General features: G+C 37.7%; 2 long non-coding RNA genes and 1 pseudogene across 2 annotated transcripts; 2 read left to right on the forward strand and 1 right to left on the reverse strand.

Moving 5' to 3' along the window:
• The first annotated feature begins 150 nt into the window (after positions 1 to 150).
• Positions 151 to 12,431, forward strand: LOC133717552 (very-long-chain aldehyde decarbonylase CER1-like; annotated as a pseudogene).
• On the forward strand, positions 4,882 to 9,389 carry LOC133717553 (uncharacterized). The gene is made up of 4 exons (XR_009849723.1): positions 4,882 to 5,079; positions 5,187 to 5,224; positions 8,918 to 8,974; positions 9,170 to 9,389. It is a non-coding gene; the product is annotated as an uncharacterized LOC133717553 (long non-coding RNA).
• Positions 6,081 to 22,335, reverse strand: LOC133717554 (uncharacterized). The gene is made up of 2 exons (XR_009849724.1): positions 22,272 to 22,335; positions 6,081 to 6,298 (listed from the first exon to the last, which is right to left on the reverse strand). It is a non-coding gene; the product is annotated as an uncharacterized LOC133717554 (long non-coding RNA).
• Between the last annotated feature and the right edge of the window lie 4,429 nt (positions 22,336 to 26,764).

Below are 26,764 nucleotides of genomic sequence, written 5' to 3' on the forward strand. Positions count from 1 at the left end.
CAATATATCATCTTTCATCGAAAAAAAAAAAACAATATATCATCAAAATTACATAAATTTATAATGCACATGTATCTTCATATCAATCATATGTTCTATATAAACACCTCTAAAGTCCCAAGATAGAGATCACCACTCAGAAACAAACAAATGGCTTCCACACCTGGAATTCTTACTGACTGGCCGTGGACACCTCTTGGGAGCTTTAAGGTCTGTGCTAGCTAATGATGTCTATATATATTACCAGCATGATATTTAGTTTGTGGACTACTACTTTGGTAAGACTGATGTATATGGGGTTTCTTTGTTGCAGTATGTGGTGTTAGTACCTTGGGTGATTCACAGCACATACTCGTTTATGTTTGGAGAAGAAGGCACAGATCTATTTTACATCCTCATATTTCCATTTCTGTTGTCGAGGATGCTCCACAACCAGATATGGATCTCACTTTCTCGCTATCAAACTGCCAAAGGCAAAGGGACAATCATTGATAAGGGCATCGAATTCGAACAAGTTGATAGAGAAAAAGATTGGTTAGTGGTGTTTGCACCGTGAACTTAAACTAATTAGACTCGTTCTTAGTTAAGTTGAAGTGAATGTTTGTTTAAAATTTGAATTGATTTGTTTTGGACAGGGATGATCAAATCACATTCAACGGAATTCTGTTTTACATAGGCAGGTGCGTCCTGACTAGGTATCAGATTGACCTACCAATTTGGAGGGGAAATGGGTTGGTCATGATGATGCTGCTTCATGCTGGTCCGATAGAGTACATCTACTACTGGTTACACAGAGCACTTCACCACCATTTCCTCTACTCTCGCTACCATTCTCATCACCATTCCTCCATTGTCACTGAGCCAACTACTTGTAAGACATATCCCAACATGAACAAAACATGAACAAATATACTTCCTATTTCTATCATTTTTTAAAATATCAATGACTCTGCTTAGTCTTTTCTTATCAATAAAAAAAAAAATAATAAAATCAATGGACCTTCTGTGTTCATTGTTTGGTATGTGAAAACAAACAGTGAACACAGAAGGTTCATTGCAAGAACCGTACAGATGCAATAATGCAGCATTCATATTAATCTAGTGAAAAAAAAAAAAAATCCTTTTTACTTCTAATTTATCCGTGACAGTAAAAGAATGAGAACAATAAGAAGAAATAATAATTACAATTAGTAACTACAATTACTGACATGGATCGATGAATGTATATTTCAGCTGTGAGACCTGTGACTCACCCATTTGCAGAGCACATAATATATTATATGCTCTTCACAACACCAATGGTGGCAATTCAGTTGATCGGAACAGCTTCCATCACATCCTTTTTTTTATATACTACTTATTTCGACTTCATGAACAACTTGGGACATTGCAACTTCGAGTTCATTCCGAACTGGATCTTCTCTCTTTTTCCTCCTCTTAAGTATCTCATATATACTCCCTCGTAAGTTTTCTTCAATAAGACAATTTTTCTGCTTAATTTGTACTATTAATTGATGTTATTCAATGTTTTGCTTACACAATACACAGACACATGAGTCCTACGTACGTGTAGCAACATACATTATGAAATAGACATTCAAATGGTAATACGTACCACTAAGAATTTGTTTTTGTCCTGTTGATAAGCTTGTATCAATTTTTTCCCTCAAATTAAGCGTTCACGAAACTTCGTTGGTAAAAAATCGTTTTAGTGCAGAAACGCTTTTTAAGCATGTGTAGCTGTTTCTGCATGATTCAAACGTGTTTAATCTACAGGTTCCACTCTTTGCATCACACTCAATTTCGTACCAATTACTCCCTCTTCATGCCAATCTATGACTACATATATGGTACCATGGACAAGTCTAGTGATACTCTACATGAATCTTCACTCAAGAAAGAGGAATCCCCTGATGTGGTTCATCTAACCCATTTAACACACTACAAGAGAAAATAGCAAAAGCGAGGAATTTCATTGTGACAACCCAAAATTAGTCGCAAAAGCTTGGCAAATACGAGGAAATTTCAGTTGTCGCACATGATCTCATCGGCGACAACCAATTTGTCGCATAAAGTAGGAATTTGCAAGAAATTGACAGTTGTCGCCCATATGACATTATGCGACACCCAATTCCTCACAAAATGGTAATTAGACGACAATTTCTACCAATTGTCGGTTAATATTTATGTAACAACTTTAACTTCCTCGCAAAAGATTAATTAGGCGACGACTTCTGTGAATTGTTGCTTAATGTTTATGTGACAACTAGATTTTTGTCACTGAAGACTGATTTAGTGACCACTTATGTGAGTTGTCGGTTAATAATTATGTGACAACTTTACCTTCCTCGCTGAAAATCAATTTGGCGACAACTTTATCGAGTTCTCGCTTAATGTTTATGTGACAATTTGAATTTCCTCGCTGAAAATCAATTTGGCGACAACTTTATCGGGTTGTCGCTTTATGTTTATGTGATAATTTGAATTTCCTCGCTGAAAATCAATTTGGCGACAACTTTATCGAGTTGTTGCTTAATGTTTATGTGACAATTTGAATTTCCTCGCTAAAAATCAATTTGGCGACAACTTTATCGAGTTGTCGTTTAATGTTTATGTGACAATTTCAATTTCCTCACTGAAAACTAATTAAGTGACCACTTCTACTAGTTGTCGGTTAATGTTTAAGTGACAACTTCAATTTCCTTGTAAAAGACCAATTAAGCGACGACTTTTACAGGTTGTCGCTTGATGAATATGTGACAACCTGAACTTCCTCACTGAAAACCAATTAGGCGACAACTTCTACGAGTTGTCGGTTAACGTTAATATGACAACTTTAATTTTCTCGCAAAAGGCCAATTAGGCGACGAGCTCAATGGGTTGTCGCTTAATATTTATGTGACAACTTGAAATTCATCGCTAAAAATCAATTAGGCGACGACTTCTATCAATGGTCGATTAATATTTATGTGACAGCTTTAATTTTCTTGCAAATGACCAATTAAGTGACAACTTGTACAGGTTGTCGCTTAATAGTTGTGTGACAACTTGAACTTCCTCGCTGAAAATCAATTAGAGAATGACTTGTATGTGTTGTCGGTTAATGCTTATGTGATAACCTCTCACAAAAAAACAATTAGGCGACGACTTCTACAAATTGTTACTTAATGATTATGTGGCAGATTTGGGTGAGGCGGAATTCTCTTAAGGTGAATCTGGGTGAGGTGAAACCTCTCAAATCAGATTTGGGTGAGGCGAAATCTCCTCAATGCAAATATGGGTGAAGTGAAACCACTCAAAGAGCATTTGGATGAGGCAAAATCTCCTCAAGGCGAATCTGGGTGAAATGAAACCTCTCAAAGCGGATTTAGGTGAGGTGAAATCTCCTCAATGTGAATATGGGTGAAGTGAAACCACTCAAAGAGCATTTGGGTGAGACAAAATCTCCTCAATCTCCTCAAGGCGAATCTGCATGGGTGAGGTGAAACCTCTCAAAGCGGATTTAGGTGAGGTGATCGAAATCTCCTCAAGGCAAATCTGAGTGAGGTAAAGCCTCTCAAGGCAGATTCGGGTAAGGCAAAATTCCCTCAAGGTGAATCTGTGTAAGTAGAAATCCCCGCAAGATAACACATGGGTGAGGAATAATCCCCTCAAGGAAAATTTGGGTGAAGAGAATTCCCCTTGAGGAAATCTCAGTAAAGAGAAATCTCTTCGAGGCAAATCTGAGTGAGGTTAATAAATTAACTATTTCAAGAGAATGAAAAGAAAGACAAATGTACAGTGTGTAATGAGCCACGATATAAGAATAGTGATCGTGAACAGAAATAAAAGGTTCCTCAGAAAGTGTTGCGATATTTTCCATTGAAACCAAGGTTACAAAGATTATTCAGATCTAGACACACATCGAATGACATGAGATGGCATAAAGATAAACGAGTTGATGTGGAGGGTGAGATGAGGCATCCGGCAGACTCTGTAGCTTGGAAGGAGTTTGATAAGATGTACCCTGATTTTGCTAAAGATCCACGAAATGTCAGATTAGGCCTTGCAACTGACGGCTTCAATCCTTTTGGGAACATGAGTATTTCTTATAGTATGTGGCCTGTGGTGGTGGTTCCGTATAACCTGCCCCCGTGGAAATGCATGAAAAAACCATTCTCCATGTTGACATTATTGATTTCAGGACCTCAATCACCGGGAAAAGATATTGATATATTTTTGCGTCCGTTAATTGATGAGCTGAAGGAGCTGTGTTCTAAGTCGTGCTAAGACATTATATGATGACGAGTATATTAATGATGATTCTACTGATGATGATGATAATCTTATGTTGGAGTATAATAGAGCTTCCAACGAAGAAGAATTAATAGTTGATAGTGATACAAATAGTGGCTAGAATTATGATCCGAGTCAATTTAGTTGATAGTGATACAAATAGTGGCTAGAATTATGATCCGAGTCAATTGAATCATTAGATAATATATGTTGTTTGACATTTTTGACTCTCAGATTCAAATTTTTTTTTTTTTTGAAAAGGAAATTTCATATGTTGCTATTTTTTTATTTTTGTCAGCAGGTATATATATATATATATATATATATATATATATATATATATATACAAACTAATTATAATTGTGATTTCATCATTATGTATCATTCCATAATTACGATTCTAATTCTATTTTTTTTTTCCTTACACTCTCGTTGAACATTTTTGTTATCAAACATTTTGGCATTAATTGTGGTCCATTAGATTTAGGGTTTAATCAATGGTTGAAGTAAAATCCATTAAACTTATTACTTCTTCAATATTTATCTATAAATTTATTTAAAAACATAAATAAATATCTAAACCCTATGGAAGAACTCAATCAGAGCTTCCCATTCTCCCCTCAAACAGCCGCAAAATGTTCTTCGAGCAATCAATCTTCTCTCAAAGTCGGGAAATCTAGGCGGGATGTTTAGAGAAAAGAGAGGAGTCCTAATTAGGATTCTTCTTAACCCAAACGAGATCGAAGGCAATATAAAAGGGATACTGCTCCTTTGATCAATTGACTACTCTCTCGGCTCCATAAGGTTGAGTATGTATGATGTTAGTTTTTTCTTCTCCGATTTCTTCTGTTTTCTTGATTTGACTTTTGGTTTTTTTTCTTTTTTTTCTTTTGTCGAATTGCATATTACAGGTGTTCTTCGGTCAATTTTTTAGTGTTCAATTTGCAAGGTATGTTTCTCAAAAGGTGTTTAAGAACCTATCATGATCGTAATGTTTGCTAGTTTGAATTTCACCAAGATTTTCATCTATTACTGGGTTTTACTTTTAGCTTTAGTAAATTCTTGAAATTTTGGATGCTTTGGAATACCCTTGCTTCTGCAAAGTAAACCCTACATGATTTTGTTCATGTTTCTAGCTGTGTGTATTACTTTTGTTATCGTCAGTTTATAGATTATTTTCTTGTATAGTTGGATCATAGTGTTGACCATAAAAAATGGTTCTCTGTGACGTTTTCTGGTGTTAGTGTCTAACTCCATGATTTTTGCTTTGCAATTTTGTGTTTTATCAATGGTTTTTGTGTGACCAAATGGTGAAAGGGCTAATTCTAGGCTTGGTTTGTGCTATGTTTGGCATCTCTTCTCTGTTTGGCACTGTCCAATTCACTGAGTGTGCCTCCTGCTAAAAGAGAATGCTTTCTGAGTTATTATTGTTTGAACCAGATCATTTTTCACTCTGTCTATTGTCTTAGAATGAGGGACTTTTGAGATTCTCTTTTATATATGTGCTTGTGTAGCTAAAAGTAAGGATGATTAAGGCCGTACTGTTGTAGGATGAATAAGGTTTTATTTATACGTTTACTTACTGGCACTTATTGGGAGAGCCTTGTATAATACATTTTTATCATTTGATTATCCTTTACCTTTTGTTGTTAGAGTTGATTTACCTACAGTTCCTACTCAAATTTAGATTTTTTTTACATTTAAGGTCCTCAATTGTTCAATGTTGTTATCTTTTTTGTCACGCTCCGAATTTTGAATAATAAATTCAAATCCGAAACATGAATTAAACCACTTAATCAAATAAACGTTCTGAATTTTTTTCTCAATATAACCTCACCACACGGTACACAAACTCCAAATCTCGAAACCTCGAGTTCATTATTACAATTCACTCTCACAAGCAATATTGTAAAGCTCTAAATGAGCATAATACACCTCACAAAGTAATTTAGATCGACACAATTGCAGCTACTCTACGCAGCTCGATCTCCATCCTGATTCTCTTGATCTGTAGTAGTACCCGCTACACAATTTGAATAGTGTACCGGGATTGCAACAACACCAAACCCGGTAAGCTTTTGACAGCTAGTATGAGTAAACAAGAAAGAACTGTGATTTATTAAATTACAAGACCACCACAAACCCACGTTACTTTCTCACTCTCATATATATATATATAGACACTTATGAGTTACTCTCAATTTCCCTCATAAGGTCACTCACTCTCATATATATATATATATATATATATATATATATATATATATATATATATATATATATATATATACAATTATGAGTTACTCTCAATTTCCCTCATAATGTCACTCAACATTTGGCAGACAGACTCATATATATATATAGACCCTTATGAGTTACTCTCAATTTCCCTCATAAGGTTACCACATATATATAGACACTTATGAGTTACTCTCAATTTCACTCATAAGGTCACTCCACATTTGGCAGACAGACTAGAGCTCTAACTGAACGTAACCACTCGTCCGGCCACAGACGTGATTACGATTTAATACTATTAATAACCACCAGCCCGGTACAAGAGCGTGATTCACTAATAGATGCCATGGTCACCTTGTGACCTAGTGATCTCCACAGATCACAATAATTTATTGTTCCTCAACAATAAAACTCAACACCTCTCACAATATATTGTTTCTCAACAATAAACTCAATACCTCTCACAATATATTGTTTCTCAACAATAACTCAACACAACTCCAACAATACATATTATTTCACGTAAATAATATATATACAGACATTCACACAGGAATGCCTATTAATACCAACTATAGTTCATATGATTGCAATAAAATAACGTAATTAAACGTATTGGGTTCGTAATATGAACCACGTGAGGTTTACTCACCTCGATAATCCCGCTGCGTCTTCAATTCAACACAATACACACCGAAACCGCTCACCCAAGGGAGACCGTCAATCACCTAATCACACATGACCTTAACTTAGCCAATAGCTCAAAAACATACTCAAACGACAATCCAACGGTCGGATCGAAATTAAATGATGATCCAACGGTCGGATCCTCACGGATCGCCTTTAGGATCACCCCCCAAAAATCATCACGAAGATCCAACGGTCGGATCTTCCTGAATCGTCCTTACTAACATCTTCACAAATTTATACGAAAATCCGACGGACGGATTCTCACGAATCGCCTTCCTAATCACTGTTTTGCATTTATACGAAGATCCAACGGTCGGATCTTCGCCCATGACCACACAAAGCCACTGGGACAGTCATAAGATCATCATATCAAAACTACAAGTCCATCTGACGGTCCTAACTTCACATATCACAAATCTAACGATCGAAATCGATCGAAACTTAAAAATTCATAACTTAATCATACGATATCCAAAAATTGCATATAATATATCAAGATGATCGTATTGAAATATAGAATCTAAAAATGCACAGAAACTATATTTTTGACCCCCGGAGGTGGCCGGAAAGGGCCGCCGGAATTAGTGGCAGAGCCGCCGCCGACCACCGCCAATGGTGTCGGGGCCGGGCTGCTCCTCTTCCTCTCATCATGCTTAACAACTTTCATAACTACCATGTAAGCTGAAAATGACCGGAAGTGGTTGAAATTACCTAAAACAGTCGAGGTGGCCGGAAAATTTCCAGAATCCGGCGAAATTTGCAGAATCCGGCAAAGCTTGATTTCGACGTCAAAACTTCAATTTCAGGCTTCGATCCCTTCTAGAGAGTTGTTAAGAAACTCAAGGTGAACTCATTGGTTCAAGAATCACAGAAAAATATGGTCAGTAGCTCGAGATATACCGATCGAAAGTTTCGGTGGTCGGAAAAATTCCAGAATCCGGCGAGCTTGAGTTTCGACGTAAAAACTTCAACGAAACGCTTCGATTCCTTCTGGAGAGTTGTTCAGAACTTCAAGAAGAACTCACTAAGCCAAGAATCACATAAAGAGGTGGTCTGTAACTCGAGATACACAGATCGAAGGGTTGTTTGTCGATCTAACCCAGTCGAGCTCCGATGAACGTGAAATCGTTCTACCCAAGTCTGGTCCTTCTTGGTGCTTGTTCAGAAAGTTGAGACGAGCTCGTGGATGAAGTTTGGTGAGGATTGATGGCCGGTAGCTTGAGATATCAAGCTTGGAACCAAAATGAGCTCAAACAGAAACCGACTCCTCCGCCGCCGCTGCTGGCCGTCTTACGGTACGAGGCTGCCACTGGCAGCTGCGCAAGGTCAAGGTGAAGGTATGGGAAGTGGTCTGGGGTTGATTGATGGTCTATGGAGCAAGAACAAGCTTTGGAGAAAATGCTCTGTTTCTTTGAGTGTTTTCGGATGAGAATGAGAATTGTTTTTGAGTTTAGTCGACTCAACAAGGCCAAACAGCATTATACAATGCTTAATCATGTAAAGTAAAGCACCGATAATTAGTTAAAGTAAAGCACTATCAATCAACTAAATTAAAGCATCGGCAATCAACTAAAGTAAAGCAATGGCAATCATGTTTTTGCTTTGATAAAAATGAGGTTATTACATTTTTAATGTGAAGCATCATTTGCAAATAACTAAAGTTTGGCAAATCCTCAAATTAACTAAAGTTTTTCTTCCTTGATGTCATATTCAGAAGATAATGACTACCGGGAAGCTATCCAAGTTGGAGCACTTTGAAACAGATGAAAAGGTAATGGAATAGCTTTCAGTATTTCTGTAATTTAAATATTCTACTGCTAATTAAAATTTGAGTTCTTCTTTTAGGTGTTATTTATATCACCACAGTTTGAAATTTTCCATTTTAGGTTTTTTTTTTTGAATAAAAGATAGTTGTACTTCTACTAAACTTTGAATAAATATGACTCTTTCTTGTTATGTAATGCAGGCGAAGAGATGAAGATAGTGTCAATCAATGCAGACAATTTGGAACATGAGAAATTTGATGAAGATGATGAATTTTGATTCGCAAAGTGGTTTTGAGCAATAATTAGTTTAGGTTTTAGCTAGTCTTGGTAAACTAATTTTTTTTATTAACTATTATTATTTTTGGGTAGAATATTTGTAGACTTTATTTGGGTTATGATTTAGTACGAAGATATTATTATTTGCAGATAAATATTATTAATAAAGTTTTTTTTTTAATATTGAAATTATTTTGAAAATTTTAAATAAATTATTAAATTTGAGCAAGAAATATTTAGCCATTTGTCGCATTCCGCTTATTATTAAATGAGACAAACAACTTAGCATCATCTATAATCGTTTGCAACAAACAATCGTTTCCCGTTTAATTGAAAATACGACAACTTTGAGTTGTCGCGACCAGTTGTTGCTTAATGTGTTTACTGATTGTCAAAAGTGACGAAATTACATGGTTGTTGCTTTTTCAATATGCCACGCAATTAGTTTCTCGACAAAATTATACGAGACAAATAAAAAGTCTTGCATATAATTTTCTACAACAAATACATATGTGTCGCATATTAATATATGCAACAAAAATGAAATCTCGCAGTTATTTTTTTGCAACAAAAAGAAGTCTCGCATATAAATTTTTTATTAAACATATAAGCCTCGCAGACGGCATATGCAACGTAAACGAAGTCTCGTATATTAAAAATTGTAACAAACATAAAGTCTCATATATAGCATTTTGTAACACACTTACGTGTCTCGCAAGATGTCATATGTGAGGAAGGAATTGTGTCGCTTATTAAAAATGCGACAAACATGCAAGCCTCGCAGATGGAATATGCGACGTAAATGAAGAGTCGTATATTAAAAATAGTAACAAATATAAAGCCTCACATATAGTTTTTGGTAACACACTTGTGTGTCTCACAATTTCTGATATGTGAGGAACTGATTGCGTCGCATATTGAAAAAGCGACAACTGTGTAATTTCGTCGCTTTTGACAATCAGTAAAACACATAAGGCGACAACTGGTTGCGACAACCCAAAGTCGTTGCATTTTCAATTCAGCGAGAAATTTAGACTTTTTACGACAACTTTGGGTTGTCGCCGATGACATTTTCTCTTGTAGTGACAACAACTAAGTCCATCTACCGACTCCCATTGGCATTTGCTTCATTGGCCTCTAATCCACACACCTCAACATGGTACTTATGGTTGTTGTGGCCAGTAACATTAGGGTCTGTGATGCTAACTCGGATATTTGGCCGTTCATTTGTTATTGAGAGACAGCGTTTTGATAAACAAAGACTACAAACTTGGGTTATTCCAAAATACAGTTCGCAGGTGAGAAGCAACTTAACTTCATTCTCTCTATATCTTGACTATTGCATGGTTAATGTATTCTCGATTCAGTTAGTGTGATTTTGTTTGCTACCTTTAATTGTGAGTTGCAGTACTTGCTCTCACGGCAAAATGAAGCTATAAACGGAGCGATTGAGGACGATGGACTTGAAGCTGAGAAAAAGGGTGTCAAAGTTATAAGTTTAGGTCTCTTTAATCAGGTAACTATAGTGTGCAAGTGTGTAGGTTTTAGTTTAGATCACTATTATTTCTTTTGTCAATTTACCGACCTATTTCACATTTCATCCCTATTTATGTCCTTAAATTTCATTCCCTAGCTCACTTATGTCCTTAAACTTCATTCCCATTAATTAAGCTATAAACTTGCTTGTTGTTTTAAAAGTTGGTGACCCCTTTTTTTATCTTAATTTGATGAACTTCTATGAAATAGTTTCATGGGATTCAGCCAATTGTCTATATATTTGAATGCAAGCTAGTAGATTCAACATCAGTGATGTATATGTGAGTGTGTTTGTCATTTATCTGTAACCATATATTTGGGTAAAGTTTAAATAATAACGACAGAGATCTGCGGGTCCAAATAGCAGTGTCATTAAAATCTTAACGGTTATATGGTTAAATTAGAGCCATGCATCAAAAACCCTTATATCCTTTTAACTTGGTTTGTACGTACATATATGAATCGATACATGATACATCGATATTGATTGATCTCCTTTGTTGTATATTTCATTGCAGGGCGAGAGGCTTAATAATTATGGTGAGATATATGTCCAGAGGAATCCACGGCTGAAAATCAAGGTGGTGGATGGGAGTAGCTTAGCTGTGGCTGTCATCCTTAACAGCATTCCAAAAGGCGCTACCCAGGTTCTCCTTACAGGAAACCTCACAAAGGTTGCTTATGCCCTTGCCTTTTCTTTGTGCCAGAGGGATATCCAGGTATATCAATTACTTATTTCCTATATATGACTTCATATTTCTATTCCTCTATGTTTTCTTACCTGATAGATGAGATATTCGATAAATTTGTTTCAGGTAGTTACATTACATCAGGCTGAGTATTTGAAGCTCACCAAATCATTAAATGCTACAGAGGGTAAGTGGTTCATGACAGAAGCTATGCTCAAAAGGTAAGGAAAATTTTGCTTTCCGTACCAGCTTATTTGTTTTATCTATTCATATGCTGTACGTGGATATTTAATAACCGTAACAAAATAATTGAAGAAATCTATGTCCGTTTAACAATTCTTTTTAGGTAGAAAATAGGGATTTCTGCTTTTCTAGGTGTTGGGGTTTAGAGCTACGTACATAGAAAAACTTTTTTCTTCAAATTAATTTTTGATGCTTAATTTGTTGTAGAATTTCAATTAATATACTACATTTAACTTGAAATGCAGATTTGGTTGGTAGGAGATGGATCCAGTGAAAAAGATCAGTTGAGCGCACCCAACGGAACAATATTTGTTCCCTTCTCTCAATTCCCGCCAAAAAAGTTGCGAAAAGACTGTTACTATCACTGTACTCCAGCCATGAAGATCCCCAAGTCTCTTGAGAATGTTTACTCTTGTGAGGTAATTAAGTAACTAATAACCTTTCTGATATATTTCCGGCCACATCAAATTTCTGAGGTATATAAGTAATTGTTATTTGATGAAATTCAGAACTGGTTGCCAAGGAGGGTGATGAGTGCGTGGCGTATAGCTGGGATAGTGCATGCATTGGAAGGTTGGAATGACCATGAGTGTGGTTATACCATGTCCGATATTGACAAAGTTTGGCAAGCTACTCTTCGACATGGCTTTCTGCCACTGATCCCCACCGCTACTACTTAAACCATATATTAACTAGGGCACTCTACAGTCTGGATTATATAATAATAAGGAGAAATTCTAACGAGGACTAGTTGAGAAATTTCCAATTAACGGGTTGTTAGATCCTCTTTTTGATTACATTTCAGCAAATCAACATTTAGATGTTTAAGTATGTATAAGTAGACTATTTCTGAAAAATTTCTTTCAAATTGAGAATCGTTAAGGTACCGAACTAGATCAAATCAACGGTTGAACCGTTCATATTCATAAATTAACGATTTTCAATTTGGTTAAAAATTTTCATAAATGATCTATTCATGAATATCTAATTATTGATTTGCTGAAATGTAATCGAAAAGTGGGTCCCACAACCGTTGATTAGAAAGCTAGTTTTCAACTAGTCATCATTTTAATTGTCTTCATTAGTCATGTAATATATATATATATATATATATATATATATATATATATATATATATATATATATATATATATATAAGCAATATCTCATATTGTAATAATTTCAGCCTTCTAGTTGGTGCTTGCTGGCAGTAATCCTGTTGTTAATCAGTTGATTACTCTATACTATATAGGACACCAGTTAATGAATAAATTTAGTTGTTCATGTAAAATAATCTACACACATCTTCCATGTAGAGACACACAAGGCATCGTCCTACTAATGTCCAACTAGGTGCACTCATTCCTTTAACTCATGGTCTTGGCTTATTGTGATATGTATTTAAACATAGGATGCATAGTAAGGAAGAACAAAAAGGATTTTATGTTTTACTCACTTTTGGAGCGTGATTTCAATTTTATCCAAGTGAACTATCAAAGTTTCTCTTCTTGGTCTCTCCTTGTGTGTCTTTTCTCCGCCTTGAAGTACCTTTGTCACGCCTCGACTTTTAAACACAATTAAAAATCAATATAATCTCATAATTATACATGCGTGATAGTTCAGTCATCAATATAGAATAATTGAAAAACTTTTTTCTTTTAAACCAAGTACATACTGATACCCTGAATCCACTATGTCAATACATACTCGCTCCACAGAGTCAAATACTACATAAGTTTACGAATTAAATTGTCACAACAAAATAATAAGTAAATGCTCCTCAGAGCTTACTACATAGCGGAAATCTTAGCAATGGTAAAGTCACAAAATTGGCTTCCTACCATAAAGCTGCAACTATCAGATCTTAGCTTCAGCCACGATTATCCTGACCTGTAGGATTAACCCTTACACCATCAAATAGTGCACCAGGTTGCTACACAACAAACCCGGTAAGCTTATGAAAGCTTGTATGAGTAACTCAAAATGAAAACACACGTACAACTCACACCAAAACGAGGAAAACCTTTCAACTCGAGAAAAGGGAACACATTTTATTCAAAAAAAAAAAAAGGGAACACATACCATGCTTCCCCAAAACCCAACATTATTTTTCCAAAAGAAACAACAAAAGTCACTCCATGACAAAATCATATAAAATATTGCCCCAACAATTAAAATATGATAAATCAATCCAACCTAGATAATAAAAGTCAACACACAACAAATTATATTTATTGTTAACCTAACAAATCGAATATGATACATTGGTCCCACTTGGACAATAAAAGTCAACTCAGTGACCAAATCATATAAATTGTTGCCCCAACAATTAAATATGGAAAACAAGTCTATCCTGGACATCAAAAGAAAGAATCTTTGAAACTCCCTTTTAAAATGCGTACTCATGAGCAGCAAATAACAGCTACTCCCCATGAGTACAAGGGCAACAGACTAAAGCTCTAGCTGATCGTATCCACTCACCCGGCCAAAGGTGTGAAGTCTCGATATATTTTTTTGAGGTCACTCCCAACGACCCCGAATCCTCAGGTCCCCAACCTTCAGATCAAAACATTTAAAATCGGTCACTCATGACCAAAATGTTACTAAACTCTCAAAGGAGACGTCACAACCTGTGACTCTCAATCCTCAGATCCCCGGTCATTAGATCAAAATATTAAGCAAGTCGCTCTGGACCCAAAATGTTAAAGCAAATCAAAAGGAGATGTCACCCCGTGACTTCCGAATCCTCAGACCCCCGATCGTCAGATTCAAAACATTAAGCAAGTCGCTCTGGACCCAAAATGTTAAAACAAAACAAAAGTAGAAATCACAATCTGTGACTCTCAGATCTTCAGACCCCCGGTCATTAGATCAAAGCATTTAAAATCTCATTAAAGCAACTCACACCAAATCTTGATACTTTTCAAACAATAGAAATTCTCAATTCCTAAAACAATGTCTCCCGAAAAGTCATGTCTCAAAACAATAGAATGAAAACCCATCAATCCATATTGTTATTATTCCATCAAAACCACAAAACATATATATTTCACATAAATATATAGATACATAGTCATTCACTCAGGAATGTTATTAATACCAACTATAGTTTGCAGTTAAATAAATAACTCCCAAAATGATAAGGTAACTTCGTTCGTAGATGAACATTGTGAGATTACTCACCTCCAAATCCCGCTGCGTCTTCTATACAAAACTGAGTAATATAACCACAAAATATCCACTCAAGACAACTTCGTCAAGTACCTAATCACATGCGGTCTCAACTCAGTACACGGAACACAAAGAGATTAAAGTTCAAAACCCCCGTTTGAACTAAAACCCTAAAAGTAACGCCAATCGAGGCAAAACTTCATCCAAGACCACCCAAAGTCTCCGGAATACTTCTACGATAGATATGTCAAAACTACAAGTTGATTGGATGGTCGGATCCTCACGGATCGAAAACCGAACAATTCGAAACCGCTAAAAACCATAACATGTTCATACGATCTCCAAATGCTACATACCATATATCAGAACGTTCGTATCGACGAGTAAATGATATATATAAAACCAGAAACTACCCCTGACATGGCCGAAAATGCCACCAAGCACCACCACAGGTGGTGGCACACTGTTGCCTGCCAAACTCAAAATCACAACAATCCAACCATCCAAAATAGAGTTTATACTACGAAGATCAACTTTAATACCTAAGGTTTTGGCCGGTTCATCCCAAATCGTCCAGAATCAAGGTCACAAGCCAAAAATCCACTATTACCTCGAGTTGACGATGCTCTAGTGCGAATTGTCCAAAACCACCACCATGGATTGAAAGAGGAACCTCCCACCAGAAGAACAAGACCGGTTTCTTGCTCGGCCATCGCAGGAGGAGGAAAATCCGGTCGGGTCCGACTACACCTAGATTCGCTTCCTCGATGCGCCACCGTGGGTGGGAATCAGAGCAAGCTACCACCACAAGGATGAAGGCGAGGCTGGTCTGAGTCGAACTGGGTTGGCTCCGTCATCGGAGATCGCAGGATCTAGCCAGAAAAACTCGAGTCGGGTTTTCGAGTTTGGGTCGGGTCGGTCGTTCAAGGAGAGAGAACAGAGTTTCTGGAAATTTCTGAAAACTGACCAAAAAGGAAAGTGATTTCCTGTTTCGGAAAACCCTTATTTATAGCAAGTTTCTGAAAATAGTAGATTTTTCTGCAGAACATAACTTTCTCGTACTAACTCCTATTTAACGTGTGCCGCATGTCCACGAACTCGTATCGACTCACTCTACAACTTTTGTGAAGGAAGTTTTCGGAGAAACCTAACAAATAAAAAGTCGACCTTTTGACCCCTCGAAAATAAAACATTTTGAGTAATTATTCTACCGAAATACTTCCACTCCATTCCCGAACTACGTACACGTACCAACGACCACCAAATAAATTTCAAAAAATCATCATAAAATACTAACGAATTTTCGGGGTATTACAACCTTGGATTTAGAATTCGTTCTTGTTCTCCTTGTGCTTGTAAACTCCTCCTTGATGTAACAAGTAGAGACACAAAAGAATGTTGCCTCTAAAATCTTTACGAAGTGGATCAAGAGATGAGAAAGACGAAAGAAAATGAAGAAGTATGCAAATGTTCTTCCTTCCTTGTTATAATAACCAACTTATGCAATAGAGAAGGAGAGTATTCTCTCCTACTAACTAAAGATAGTAGTAAAGACTCACTCCCTTTGGCTATGCTTTCAACTTATATAGTTGAAAACAATTCAAACAACTAAAAGTGAAATATTGACTTTCATAAAGCCAAAATGTTGGCTGGTCTAGACATGTTATTGGCACTAAAATTGTGTCTTGGGATTTGATTTAGTCTCACTTAGTGAAGCCCCAAGTCCACATTGAAAAGTTCAACAATCGTTTTGGCCCAATAAGTTCAGTTTTAACCAAAAAGTCCATATTGTGTTCAAATAATAAATCTAAATAATTATTTGGTCATAACCAACTCTTGTTTAATATTCTTCATGTACAATCGCAAGACTAGCTTTGGGGCAACTTAATTGATCCCCATTTCCAAAAAAAAAAATGACAGTTTTGGGCATTATATTCTTGATCACCTGACGATCGTTTTTTGTTTCTTCTCAAAATAAAATAAAATAAAATAGAGAGACAAAAGATGAGAATTGCTTACTTGTATGAGGACAATTCATAGAGTAGCATGCATGCAAATACAATATTATGTGAAAATACAATGTAGTTCATACAATTGAGGCTTCTTTGATTTCTATTGTTGTCACGCCCCGAATTTTGAATAATCAATTCAAAGTCCGAAACATGAATAATAACAATTTCAATTAACGTCTTGAAATTTTTTCTCACAAATAACCACACTTCACACCTCTCAATATTACAATAAACCAAATCCTCAATTTATTTATTACAACACACTCTCATCAAATCAAATTGTAAGGCTCAAATGAGCTTAACTCAACTCACTATTACAATTGCTGTAAATCTATGACAAATACTCTAACCCGTACGATCACCGCCCTGATTCTCCTGACCTGCAGGATTACCCGCTACACAATTTGACTACCCGTACATACCATATGTATATCATACCGACCGTATATACGTATGAATACCGTACAGACCGTATATACGTATGCATACCGTACAAACCGTATATACGTCCGTATCGAGCATATACGAGATCCAAAAATATTTGTAGGAGGTAAGGTTCGAGCTCCTGACCTCGAACACGAAGGTTTTGCTCCCAACCACTGAAGCAAGAGCTGCTTTCATTAATATATGCACACGCGTTATATTTATTATGTCATAGGCGACAAATAAAAAAAAGGGGGAGGCAAGGTTCGAAACCTTAACCTGCTGCACGAAAGTTTTGTCCCCAACCACTGGAGCACAAGCTGTGCTTAATATAACGTGTACAAATGTTATACTTATTATGTCATAAGCGAACATAATAAAAATAAACGAGAGGCAAGGTTCGAACCTCTGACCTCTTGTACAAGAGCTTTGCTCTTCAACCACTAGAGCACCAGCTGCACTCGTTATTCTCCATGCAACTCCTTTTATTTATTCTATCATAAGCGATAGAATAAAAACAAACTGTCGGTACACTCCACGTGCCACGACACGTCACTTCCGTGATTTACGGAAAGCAGATCCCTTTCGGCGAAAGCTGTCTGCCACAGCGTCTCGAGAGTCGCTCGGTCCCCCTACACGCTCTCCACGCGCCAACAACTTTTCTGTGTTTTAGGGCTACTTTAATCCAACGCGTAGATTGAATCTCAGAGATCGTCCATCCAACGGTGGAGATCTGCTCACCTTGTTCTATAAATAGGTGCATTCTGGAGAAAAAACTGTTCACACCAAAGAAAAGAAATTTTCCCCAGCCATTCTCTCTCAAACTCTTCAGCCTTCCTCTCGAAACTCAAATCCTTTCTTCATCAATTTCAATCCTTCTCCTCCCGATCTTCTCTTCCATCTGATAGATTCAATCTCTTCTTTTCTCTGAACTTTCAGATCTCCAACACCCCTTCATCGACCTTAATCCTTCTAAGGTCAATCTCCCAAAAACACTCAACAACTTCGTTCTTCAATTTACACTTCCTCTCAACTCATCACCATGGAACCACAAACTCTGCAACTAATGGAGCTACAAACCCAGCAACAAATCGAGGATGTAGGAAACAACCAAGCAGCCGGGAGTAGTGCCAACACGGATTTCTGGCGAAGCCGTACCAGGTGGATTCCTACTCCAGATCAAATAAGAATCCTCAAGGATCTTTACTACGACAAGGGAGTTAAGTGCCCAACTACAGAGCACATTCACGAGATCTGTCTCCAGCTGAACCAGTATGGACAGGTTGAGGGCAAGAACTTTTACTTTTGGTTCCAGAACGTCAGGGCTCGAGAGAAGCAGATGAAGAGGTGCAATCAGGCTGCTCAAGTGCCCATGGGAACTAGTTCTCCTGGTACTGGTGGATCCATTGATCTCAATTTTGGGTCCACTGGTTCTACTTGTGCTGGTGGATCCATCGACATCAATTTTGGGCCAGCTGGTGGATCCATTGACATCAATTTTGGGTCCACTAGTTCTACTGGTGCTGGTGGATCCATTGATCTCAATTTTGGGCCATGGGTCGACTGCAATGTTGACCCGTATTTCTCCTCACCCTTCACTACTAGTACTACTTTCTTTGGCAGGAATGAAGAACAAACTTCCATGGAACAACGAGGAGAAGATTACCAGGAGATTGAAACTCTTCCTTTGTTCCCCATGCCCGGTGAGGACATCCTTGGCAACCTAAAGACTACTTCCGAGGGAGGTAGCTGCTCTGGCTACTATTCTGGTGGCTCGGACGGCTACGACGGTGGCTCTCACATTTCCCTTGAGCTCAGCCTCAACCCCTCCGGGGCTGCTGACTTGGCTTAGTACAGTGTAGTCCTCCATTTTTTTTTTTTTTTTTTTTTTTTTTTTTTTGTAAAGTGGCTGAATCAATAAGACTGAATGTATGTGGTAGTCTTTTCTTTAAAAACAACCAACAACGCCACCAAGAATCGAACCTTGGTCACCCATTGCTCTTTCAAAATTAGCCAGCTCTGCTGCACTCGTACTTCTAGTTTCCTTGAAGCTTTCTAGATTAGTATCCACCCCTACGTAAGACATATCTTGATTCACCAATCGGTACTAGTAAAGCAGCCAATATCTCACCCTGACTACACCACAATTCAAAATCCTATCCTCACAACAATATCCGGCCCCATAATTTAATTATACAACACTAGCACTCCTAGGGTTGAAAATAACGTCATTACCTAAGCTCATACATCAACCCAATGTCTCTTCACAGTCAATCCTATCACGAGGTCATATCAATCTTTCCATAAGTCAACCATACACAAAATCCATCATAGTAACAACAAATCATGCATTACTACTCAACAATAGTCAGAGAAGCAGCACTCCACAATAATTTCCAATACCATCCGCAGACCTCAGACCACACCCCAACATTTAGCTAATATATAGAAGCTATCCTAACCACCAAACAACTGTGCATGAATGAATGCTCCATTATAACACAATTCCATCACTAAGCAACCAATAACTGCTAAGTACTCTTCAACTCAAAACACCTGCATATCCAACTAATGGAAAGTATCACAACTACTAGTCAAATACTCGTAACAACTTTAGATACAAGCATTGGTCAAACACCATGACCCCAACAACCAAACGACTACAACGCACATAAGGATACTGTTTTTCGTGAAAACCATCCTCAATAACTTCACCAGAGTTTGATCCAAAGGTTCCCATTCCTCAAAGGCTACTCAAAGAAGCTACACAAGCTCCACCACTTCACTTACAAAGTCAACCTATGCTATGATAACTTAACATACTACCCTCATTAAAGGTAACATAAGTATCTCCCAAATTACATCACTACACTCAAAAACCAATATAGTCTTGAGAATTCTGCCCCATAATCTCTCACACTCCTATCATCTTGAGTTAGTGAGATCAATTCTCTTTCCAACTGCTCATAGATTCTCAATTTATACTAATAACTCAATCTCACACAAGATTAGTATAGTTACCTCAAAGCCGCTTTAAACACGTATCACAAGTCAATTACCAAACTCCACTAAGACATCTCGTTACAAAACAAGATATCTAATCCTTGATACGTACATCCCATCCAAAAACATCTGTACGTCCAACTTAAAAAAGGAAAATTACTATCGATTAATACTTATATCCGCATTGGATACGTGCATAGGTCAACACCATGCCCTTCATCCAAACACTTCAACATATGAAAGAACTTCATTTCCATAAAACAATCCTCACCGACTCATCAGAGTTAAATCCAGAGGTTCCTATTCCTCGAAGATCACAACTCGCGGAAACTAACTTATTCTGATACAACTTAGAAGACAACTTTACCGTTCTACGGACATACACGCTGTCCAGACCCCATACTAAGACATACCCAATGATTATACCAGTACCGAAGAGTATATGATGGGGATCCGCTGCAGACGGGCCATCACTCGGGGGGTACTGATTATCACCAAATATGTACCTTACGCTCTGATACCAAACTGTCACGCCCCGAATTTTGAATAATCAATTCAAAGTCCGAAACATGAATAATAACAATTTCAATTAACGTCTTGAAATTTTTTCTCACAAACAACCACACTTCACACCTCTCAATATTACAATAAACCAAATCCTCAATTTATTTATTACAACACACTCTCACCAAATCAAATTGTAAGGCTCAAATGAGCTTAACTCAACTCACTATTACAATTGCTGTAAATCTATGACAAATACTCTAACCCGTACGATCACCGCCCTGATTCTCCTGACCTGCAGGATTACCCGCTACACAATTTGAATAGTGTACCGGGATTGCAACAACACCAAACCCGGTAAGCTTTTGACAGCTCGTATGAGTAAACAAGAAATGAACGGTTGATTTATTAAATCATATTTCTTTTAACTCAAGCAAAACAACCAACAATCACAACAACCACAAAGCAACATCAAGCCAACACACAGAAATCAATGAAGAATACATCCCCGCAGTCCCCTAACCTCAATATCACCTAAGTGGTATTTCCCACAACCTACAATTATTCCCATTGCATGTGGTCATTCCCACATATCACCACACAGGTACTCCCATATATCACCACACGGGGAGTATATCACCACACAGGTACTCCCACATATCACCACACGGGGAGTATATCGCCACACAGGTACTCCCACATGTCACCACACAGGTACTCCTACATATCACCACACGGGGAGTATATCACCACACAGGTACTCCCACATATCACCACACGGGGAGTATATCGCCACACAGGTACTCCCACATGTCACCACACAGGTACTCCCAAAATCAGTCACTAAAATCACCAACTCTAAATCACCGATGATTAATACGGGATCTAAACTCACATCTTTCTTCTCAAAACCCCAAAAGCGTATTTATACAAACACGGTGACTGACAGACTAGAGCTCTAACCGTATTGTAGTCCATCATCCACTGATTAGAGCATCCTATTCCCTCATACTGGTCACTACATCGACCCTAAATCCAAAATCGAGTACAACTATATTCTTCCACACAATATGATCAATAATTCCATGATACGTACTATTATTGTGTAAATATGTACTCAAAATACAACTCCAAAATCACCAATCCATTCTCAATCATATCAACACACCAATCACACGTCAACCAATATATATATTCTACGTAAATATATATATACGTAATCATCCGCTCAGGGATGACCACTAATACCAACTATAAACCACACATAGTGAAAACCGAGAAATTCACTTTTATAGTTTAAAATACCTTTTACTTACCTATGGATCGTAGAAGATCGAGCCCATGTATTTTAAAACAAATATTCATTTTCGTCAAACATTTTCAATCCATTACGATTTAAGTAAGGTAATTTGGTTCGTAATATGAACCATGTGAGGTTTACTCACCTCGATATTCCCGCTGCGTCTTCAATTCAACACAATACACACCCAAATCGTTCACCCAAGGGAGACCGTCAATCACCTAATCACACATGACCTTATTTTAGCCAATAACTCAAAAACATACTTAAACGACGATCCAACGGTCGGATTCAAATTAAATGATGATCCAACGGTCAGATCCTCACAGATCGCCTTTAGGATCATCCTCCTAAATTATCATGAAGATCCAACGGTCTGATCTTCCTGAATCGCCCTTACTAATATCTCCATAATTTTATATGAAAATCCGACGGTCAGATTCTCACGAATCGCCTTCCGAATTACTGTTTTACAATTATACGAAGATCCAACGGTCGGATCTTCGCCTGTGACCTCACAAAGTCATCGGGACAGTCATACGATCAACATAATAAAATTTGAAGCAAAACCGATGGTTTGATCTTCGCAGATCGTAAACCGTGGATAAAACGTAAAAACCGTAAATAGTAACGTAAAAACGTAAATCCACTATTTATCAACTTTTTCTAACATGACCATGTTATATATCAAAACGCTCGTATGGATGCATAGATCATCGCCTAGATAATGAAAACTCGAAATATGGTCTGACGCGCCGCCACAAGCGGTGGTCAGTGGGCGGTCAACGCGGCGGTCAACTCCGGGTCAACCACCTCCGATGGCAAAGCGACCAACTACAAACCTGTTCAAAATGAGAGGGTCATCGACTTCCATAGCTGGAGCTAAGTCTGGTTTGGCCTAGATCGTCCTAGATCAAGCTTTGAAGTTTGGATTAATCTGGTGCGTCTGATCAGATTCCAGATTGAATCAGGGACGTCGAAATCTTCAACTCGTGATCTTTCACTCCACACTCAAAATCGTCGAGCAAAGAGGATATGAGGATGATCAGGGGGAGGAGGAGATCACGAAAATGGGAAGGATCGGCCGAGGGAATGCCGGAAAATTGGTTTTCCGGTCGGGTCACCGATCGGAACTGTGGCTCCTTCGATCCAGCTTTCGGGGCAGCGGCGGAGCAAAGCGACACCATAGGGAGGCTCGTCGTGGGCCGGCAATCCCAGGGGAGCCCGGGTCCGGGAACGGAGGTGGAAGAGCAGGCCGGGTCGGGTCGAGCTTGACCAGCCGGGTCTGAAGGTCGAGAGAGAGAGATCGGAGGGACTATTCCACAAAATTGAAAACTCTCGTCCTTAATGAAAAATTCTGAAATTTTTCCTATTTATAGAAAATTCCCAATTTTTAAATATTCATAACTTATTCATACGAACTCCGAATATTGCGTTCCACATATGCACGCGATCGTATCGACGAGCTCTACAACTTTCATGAAGGAAGTTTACTTTTTCTCATTTTCCTCCCCAAACTCTCCGTTCTCTCTCCTCCCTATCCGTGTGACCTGAATGACCCGACCCGGCCGGAACGGCCACTTCCCCGCGTCCTCCGGTGACGACCCGACCCTCCCCAAAGTCGCCTCGCCGAGCCCAGTCGACCCCCATGGTCCCCTCACCCCGCCGCAGCCCCCAGGCCTGGATCGAAGAGGCCCCAGTCGTGCGACCCGGTCGGACCTCCTCGACGCCGGCGTTGCACGGACCGATCCTTCTCGGTTTTGGGTTGTCCTCCTCCTCCAGATCATCCCCATATAGGCCTTGCATCACGATTTGGTGTGTAGAGCAAAAGATCAAGGTTTGAACAAATCAGCGGCTGTGGTTGAATCTGGAAACGTGATCAGACGCTCGAGATTAATCCAACTTCCAAGCCTGATCTAGGACGATCTAGACCGAATCTCACTTAGCTCCAGGTATGAAAGTTGCCCATCTCTTCTTTTTGAACAAGTTTGTAGTTGACGACTTTTTCATCGGAGGTGGTTGACTCAGCGTTGACCGCCGCCTTTGACCACCTGCTGACCCGTCGATTGTGGCGGCGCATCGGTCATCCAAAATGTGTTTTGTTTCAGTTTATCCATCTACACATCGATACGGTCGTTTTGCTATATTATAAGGTCAATTTGGAGAAGGTTGATGCATGCTAGGGTTTCGGTTTTATGCGTTATCTTCGGTTTGCAATCCGCGAGGATCCCACCGTTGGATCTTTGTATAATTTTGATAGGATGATCCCAAGGGCGATCCGTGAGAATCGGACCGTTGGATCGTCGTTTAAGTGTGTTATGAATCAATTGCTAAGTTAGGATCGTATTTGATTAGGTGATTGACGGTTTTGTTTGGGCGGACGGTTGCGATTGTGATTTTGAGCTGTATAGAAGACGCAGCAGGAATTTTGAGGTGAGTAAATCTCACGGTGTTTCGGTCGATAAATTAGTTATGTTTAATTTAGTAGATTTAATTGTTAGTATGCAAAATCATATTTATCAAATAAATTATTTGTTTTAAAATATATGAACTTGATCGACAACGGTTCATGGGTAAGTTAAAACATGGTTTTGATATAAAATGATTTTCGAGTAGTTAATTTGTAAAACTATAGTTGGTATTAGTGGCATCCCTGAGTGGGTGACTACGTATATATATATTTACCTGGAATATATGTATATCTGGAAGGTGTGGCATGTGATATGTAGACTTTTGATGATTTATATTGATAAAAGAGTGATTTGGAGTTGTGGTGTGACATTTGTGAGTCGTGTGAGATTTCTTTAAATGTTTTATTCTGAGGGCCGAAAGGTCTGAAGTCTGAAGGTTACAGTGGTAAACCTGGGTGTAAAGATATCGTAAGGCTGAACCTCGGCCGAGGTGACAGGTTACGATTCAGTTAGAGCTCTAGTCTGTCTGCAGTTGTACTTCTTGGGGGATAACTTGGTGTTATGGCACTCAAGGGTACATGTTTTTAAAAGAGAGTTTCGAGTGTATGCTTTCTTTTGCTGTCTGAGGAGGGACTTGATTTTATATTAGAGTGTGAGTTGAGATAATATGATTTATTGGGAGTTGATGGATGATCATCGACTTTAGTTTGGAGTTGATGGGTGATTATTGATTTTAGTGTGAGTTGTTTGACTTCCTTATTGATTTTCCTTCTCATTCTATTGTTTGATTTAATTGTAATCTCCTAAACTAAGTTATATGCAGGGATTACCGCTTTTTGAATTGTTTGTTTTAATGTAAATTTCTGAACTAAACTCTATGCAGGGATTTATATGATTTCTATTGTTTGCTTTTAATGTGATCTCCTGAACTAAGTTTCTATGCAGGGATTACTATGAATTCTTTTGTTTGTTTTCATGTGGTCTCCTGAACTAAGTTTCTATGCAGGGATTACTGATTTTGCTTAATTCTTATTGTGGGTACAGTTGTGGGTTGTGATCTGTAGTGATTGGAGAATGAATTGAGAGACAGAGCATGTGGGTTTTTAGTTGGGTTGAAATTATTGAGCATGTTATTGTTTAAATTTGAACTTGCCGTTTTTGTTGTGATAATTGCATATTGTTTTTGTTAGGCTAAGATGGTGAAAGCATGTATTTTGTGGAATTAAATATTGTTGCTTTAATTTATCTCACGAGTTGAGAAATTATAAGCATGAGTGACGTGAGTCATTTTAATTGAGTTTACTCATACGGGCTTAAAAAGCTTACCGGGTTTGTTGTTTACAATCCCGGTGCACTATTCCATGGTGTAGCGGTTATTCCTGCAGGTGAGGACCACCAGGGCTGAGTACAGGGGCGTGGTTGCAGCAATGTAGGTTCAGAACCTATTTTTGTTAGTGTACTGCTGTTTTTGGTATGCTCCTAGTACATTTGTATATCAGTTCTCTCGAGTTTTGTATATACTGGTTGATGTGATATTCGACTTAAGTGATCGAGTTTTTACTGACGTTTGTTGTTGCTCAGTTTTATTTGAAAAAGTTTCTAAGTATTTTGGGCATTTGGTTAAGTTATCGCGTTTCGGATTTGAATTTACTTATTCAAAATTCGGGGCGTGACATCTATAAAGGGGAAGATGTATAGTAATAACTAGGTAATGTGCCAGCTAGTGGCGGAGTCAGGAATTTAAGTTTACTAAGGCACAAAAAAAATATTAATATAAAAATATACAAAATTTTTAAATATAATTTCTATCTATTATAATGGTAATTATTCTCGATGAGATTTTATATTTTGAAATCGTTGCATGATAGTCTCATAATCTATACTAGTAAAAATATTTTTCTCAATATATGAAATCAAACAATCATTCATAAACTTGTCACCCATTCGACTGCGTAAACGAGTCTTCACAATGTTCATAGTAGAAAATACTCTTCACAAAAATAATTAGTTGAGAATCATTACTTGATACACGTACACACATGTTATTGATACACACATGTTATTGATATAATAAGATATTTTTTTAATCATTTCTGTATTGGACTTGAAAATCTGTAAGTAATAACGAAATAGGAATCATTAACTATAACCAATTGTATTATTGATGTTAAAAAAATTTGGGAAAGAAAATATTATATAAAATATTAATAGTGATAAATTATCAAGG

This window comes from Rosa rugosa, chromosome 6 (genome assembly GCF_958449725.1).
Source record: "Rosa rugosa chromosome 6, drRosRugo1.1, whole genome shotgun sequence".
NCBI lineage: Eukaryota > Viridiplantae > Streptophyta > Magnoliopsida > Rosales > Rosaceae > Rosa > Rosa rugosa.